We start from the raw sequence: 6000 nt of genomic DNA, 5'->3' as shown, positions 1-6000 counted from the left end.
GAGCCAGTAAGCAGCATTCCTCCATGGCCTCCAGGTTCCTATCCTGACTTCCTCTGATGATGGGCTGTGCTTTGGAAGTGTAAGCAAAATAAACCCTTTCCTCCCTGAGTTGCTTTTGGTCGTGATGTTTTATCACAGCAATAGAGACCCTAAGATACCCAGCCAGCCCCTACAACTGTGAAGGCCATGTCCTAGCATTAAGTAGCCTAGAAGATGTCTCTTCTTGGTCAGGTTTCTCTGGCTGAGCTCTGACTGGCACATAGTAAGCTGTGAAGTAAGAATGACCATCACTTAGATTATTATTGTTGTGAATTTCCAGCCATGGGTCTGCACACAGCACACCATTGGCAAACACCAAAGAGACTGTAAGTCATGGCAAGTTTTCCACAACCCCAAAAGGGTCCAGGCACCTAGCCCCCTCTGAGATGCTACAACCAGATGTACTTCTGGCAGGTAGGCTTCTTTCTCTGGGTACCACATGTGCAGAAGAGGAACCACTCACCTAGCTCCATCACATGCAAGCCTTCTACCAATGAACTAACTTGGTCCCCACAACAGCCCTCTGAGGTTGCCACCGTTTTTTTTCCTCATTTCAAAGGAGGACAAAGTTAACAGGGAAACTCAGAAGCCCACAACTAGGAAGTGGAGTGCTGCAAACTCCATCTGAACCAGGTTGCACCACCGTGGGCCGGCTGCTTGTAGACAATGGAGGAGGGTTTTGAGCGGCATGATGGGTGCAGTCTAGATTTTCCCTCTTTCCAAGATGAAGTTTGACTCACGGAGGGGTGTAACTTAGTGGTAGAGTGCTTGACCAGTGTGTACAGGATCCTAGGTTTAAGCCCTGGTAGTGGTAATAAAAAAAGGAAAGATTGAATGTGGGTCTGCTTGAGCTTTGATCTCAGTGTGAATTCCAGCTTTGACTCTTTTAGTAACATTTGGTTTTATTTTTTTATTTTTATTTTTCTATTTTTTAAAAAATCTATTTATTTTTATTTTATGTATTTTGGTGTTTTGCCATGGGTGTTGGGTCCCCTGGCACTGGAATTACAGGCAGTTGTGAGCTACCATGTGGGTGCTGGGAATTGAACCCGGGTCCTTTGGAAGAGCAGTCAGTGCTCTTAACCTGAGCCATCTTTCCAGCCCTTGATTTTTATTTTTAATTACATGTATGTATGTGAATCTGTCTGTGTTTGGGTACCTGCCCATTAGTTCGAGCAGCCAAGCAGACCAGAGACAACTGAGATGGAGGAGTCACAGACAGTCGTGAGCCACCTGATGTAGGCGCCGGGAACTGAACTGAATTGAACTTGGGTCCTCTGCACTTTTAACTGCTGAGCCATCTCTCCAGCCCACAGCTTTGACTCTTGCATATCTGGTTCATCTTTGTATTCTCAGTACATGGGAGTAGGTATGTGGCAGATATCAATCATTGTGTTTTTCTTCCTTGGCCTCCACTTTCTATGTTATGAGTGTCTTAAAACTAATTTTTAATGTTTCAAAAAAATTCTTTGTTTTTATTCTGTATGTGTGAGTGTTTGCCTGCATGTGTAAATATGTAGTGTATGTGTGCCTGGTGCTCCCAGGGGCCAGAAGAGGGCCCCTGGAAATGGAATTACAGGTGGTTATGTGCCACCTTGTGGGGGCTGGGAACAGAAGCAGGTCCTCTCCAAGAGCAGCTAGTGAAAGGATCTGACCCGTGGACTCCGAGGAGCTGCCCATCTCCATCTCCCATCTCGCCATTGCTGGAATAACAAGTGGGTACCACCACACACACCTGTCTCTTCCATGGGCTCTGGAGATCCAGATACCACCACACCTGGCTTCTCCATGGGCTCTGGGGATCCAGCTCACGTCTTTGTGGTTATAAGGCCAGCACTTCCTGGCTGGATCATCTCGCTAGTCCTGATGGTTTGTTTGTTTGTTTGAAAAAGTCTTCCTATGTAGCCCCAGTTGGCTTGGAATTCCCTGTGGAGATCTGGCTGGTTTAAAACGTGTGGGAATCCTCCTGCCTCTGCCTCCTAAGTCTTTGGATTACAGGCATGCATCAGCATTCAGCGTTTCCTCTTTTCTTTGTCGCCCACTGTGAAAATGCACTCCTCTCTTCTAACACCTTCCCCCGTCCTGGGTGGGCAGGGGCAGGGGAGAAAGATCGGAAGCATAAGAAAGCGAGGGGAAAGATGTAGGGCAGGAAGCAGAGGGCGGAGACAAAGATGTCCACTCTTAACCCTTCTACCCATCACATCCCAGAGGTGATTCTACTCAAAGAGGGGGAAAAAAGCATTCAGATGGAAAGGTTCTACCTTTATACAAAAAGTGTGTGCTCTAGACTTTCTATGAAGTGCTGAGGATTGAACCCAAGATTTTGTACATGCTAAGCAAGTGCTCAACCACAGAGCTGCATCCCTAGCCTGACCTGATCTTATCTGCAGAAAGTCCCAAGGCAGCCGTTAAACAACGACTGGAACTGTTGAGTTCCACGAGAGCACTAAGGGGGATCAGCAGGTGAGAGATGAGCAGCCAACCCGATGACCTGAGGTGGATCCCTGGAACCCACATGAAAAGGCTGGATGCTGAGGCTTGAGTCCGAAATCATAGCCCTCCCATGGTGAGTGGGCGACAGATACAGGAAAGTGGGCCAAAGTGCAAATGCACAGTGCCGTGGTGGAAGCCAAAGACCCCACGTCAAAAACAAGGTGGAAAGAGAAAACTCACGCCTCAAAAGTTGTCCTCTGATCCCTGTACACACGTCATGGCACCCATGTACCCACAGTCTGTCTGTCTGTCTGTCCCTCTCATAAACAAATAAATCTTATAAAGAATAAGTTTTAAGATGAACAGTGGTGGCACACACCTTTAATCCCAGCATTTGGGAGGCAGAGGCAGGTGGATCTCTGAGTTCAAGGCCAGCCTGGTCTCCAAAGCGAGGTCCAGAACAGCCAGGGCTACTCAGAGTAACTCTGTCTTGAAAAACCAAAAACAAACAAAAAAGAGTAAGTTTAATATGGTACAAGATGAACATAGAAAATGAGTTGTATTTTCTGCATGGTCACAAAGAACAATCCAAGATTAAGAAAACAATTAGTCACAGTGAAATTAAAGAAGAACAAAATACATAGACATAACGTAACAGAAGAAGCTCAAAACTTATAAAGCTATAAAGCTTTGGAAAGAAATACCTATATGTAGGTGGAAAATACCATCTGTGCATCGGCTGGAAGACACATCACCCCAGTTAAAATGACAATACTTCCCAAACCAGTGACTCTAAGCTGAGTTTCTCATCTGTTCACACACAGGCAGCGAGAGGACACTCAGTTCATGAGCAGCGACCTGCAAGATGCCTATGTAAACTGTTTAACAGAGCTGGCCCCTGGGGCAGATCTGTGGGTAGGGTAGGGAAGCCTGGTCAGGACATACAAGGGAGCATTAGGGTCCGATGCTCTTCCAGCTCCCCAGGGGGAAGGCAGGCCTGATAGAGCTTGAGTCTGTAGACCGGGCTTGGCAGAGCTTTGTGGGCTGATAATAAATGAACAGGAAAGGAGAGTCCATTACACAGGAATGTCTAGGGAGGGGGTGGGAAAGGAGTCGGCTTCTCTTCCAGCACCAGCTAGCGCTGCAGCCTTTGATTGATGTGTCTTACACCACGGCGGCCTCCGGGCCTGGTGGAAGGAAGCCCCTTGCTCACCCCTCCTTGGAGCAAGGCCAGCAGCCAGATGTTCCCAGCCTTTGGGGAACTAAGGTGGGGGCAGGGCAGGCCAACAGTGAGCCGCCGAAGGGCAGCTGCCCAGATGTTGGGCTTCTCTGTCCTTTCTGGGCTGAGGGAGCTTTGGTTCTGTGGCTGGTTTTGGTCAGTGGCCGAGTCACCCTGGGGAGGGTAGTCCTTACTCACCCTGTCCTGGTCAAGGCACATAGCTGCCCAGGAAAGAGCTCTCCGCACCAGAGAGAATCTGACGGCCCCAAATTCTTGAGTTGTTCTGGCCGGAGCCACAGGGGGAAGCTATGATCAGGGCCTGAGACTTTTGGGGATGGGCTGACCCAGCTGAGGCCCCTGGATTTGTTAGTTTGTTATAAATCTAAAGGCAGATTCCAGAATGTTCAGCGGTACCATGGGAGACCAGAGTGTATGGCTCCATAATCTCGCCTTAAGCACCAAGATCCGTCTCTGGTCTTTTCTGTGGTTTTAGTATTGAACAAACAATAACTAGAAAAAAGCATATGTGTATATACACAAATACACAGACACACAGACACAGAGAGAGAGACAGACTGACGGATAGACATAGAGACAGAGAGACAGATAGACATAGAGAGAGACAGAGACAGACAGATAGACATGGAGAGAGACAGAGACACAGAGAGAGAGAGACAGAGACAGAGAGAGAGAGAGAGAGAGGGAGGGAGAGAGAGAGAGAGAGAGAGAGAGAGAGAGAGACAGAGACAGAGAGAGACAGAGACAGAGACAGAGAGAGAGAGAGAGAGAGAGAGAGAGCAAAAGAACTAAGCATCACCTGGACTTATCACATATGGCTGAGGATGAAGCTCAGTAGTAATGTGTCTAGCATTTTTGAGGGCTTAGGTTCAACTTCCAGTAAACCCAACTAAAAGCAAAATTCAAGGCTGGGGATGTGACTTAGTAGGTAGAGTGATTGTCTAGAATTTTCAGAGTCCTCAGCACCACAGAAGCCAGATGTAATGCCTCCTATCTGTAACCCTAGCATTTGAGAGATAGGAAAATCAGGAGTTCAAGGTCATCCTTGGCTACCTAGTAAGTTCAAGGTCAACTGAACTAGATGAGACTGTCTCAAAACAAACAAACAAACAAAAAAACCAAAAGCAAAAGCAAAACCAAAACAATAACAAAATGCCCGGTGTAGCATAAATTACTGCCAGCAGGCCAATACAAATTCTTTTTTTTAAAAATAATTTATTTGTATTTTATGTACATTGATGTTTGCCTACATATATGTCTGTGTGAGGGTGTCAAATCCCCTGGAACAGAAATGATAGACAATTGTGAGCTGCCATGTGGGTGCTGGGAATCGAACCCAGGTCCTCTGGAAGAGCAGCCAGTGCTCTTAACCTCTGAGACATCTCTCCAGCCCCTAATCCAAATCCTGATATTCAGTCCTATACATGTAAATGTTGAGGTGTGCATAAAAAATAGGTCCATCTTTGCTGCCGATCCTTGTGAACTTCCTGTCTACTCCACAGTATGCTGTGAACTTCCGCTGGTGTAAAGAGATGCAAATCTACACCACCTGGTTCAGGGCTTTCCTTGTGTGCATGGGCATGTGTGCCTTCGAAACCATGCTGGTGCAGACAGGCGGCACTGACTCTGAGCATGCGCCTTTGCACAGACCTGCATTGCTTCCGTAGGACAGATCCCACAAAGCAAAGCTGCCAATCCAAACCAGCCGAGCTCATGTATGCAGACCTCCATCCTCAGCTCAGCGGCTGCTTCATTCAATGCCCACCATGTCCCAGCCCCACCTCTGGAGGAGGGTGGCTGGTGGCTGAGGTGGCAAAAACCCACCTGGGGGCCCAGAAACACATGCCTCCCACGGTTCTAGAGGAGCCCACAGGGTGGGGAAGTCCTGAGGACTGGAGACAGTATGAGTCATTTTGGTTTATGCTTTCCCTTTGGGGAGCTGGGGAGCCCGGGTCACTGTTCTGTTCACACAGCCCGGATGACAGGGGTTCCTTGACAGTCTGGCCTGGTCTGCAGGGACTCTGCAAGCACTTAGGGATTGTGGCAGGCACAAGGCAAAAGTGTTCATATCACGAATAACTTACCTTAGGCACAGGCTTATGCAGGGGCAGGCCACCTTTCTGCCATAGACCCAGGAAGCCCTGGCCAAGGTAAGTGCAACCCAGCTTAGCCTAGGGAGTGGGTGACTAAGGAAGACTGGATGCCCCTCTTTGGGGAGACGGATGTAGGACCAAGCAGCATGAGCTGTACCACTGGGAGGAGGTTGGAGGTAGGACTTGGACAGGGAGATG

Source organism: Peromyscus maniculatus, chromosome 19 (genome assembly GCF_049852395.1).
Source record: "Peromyscus maniculatus bairdii isolate BWxNUB_F1_BW_parent chromosome 19, HU_Pman_BW_mat_3.1, whole genome shotgun sequence".
NCBI classification, from domain to species: Eukaryota; Metazoa; Chordata; class Mammalia; order Rodentia; family Cricetidae; genus Peromyscus; species Peromyscus maniculatus.
Note: the sequence above shows the minus strand (reverse complement) of the source record.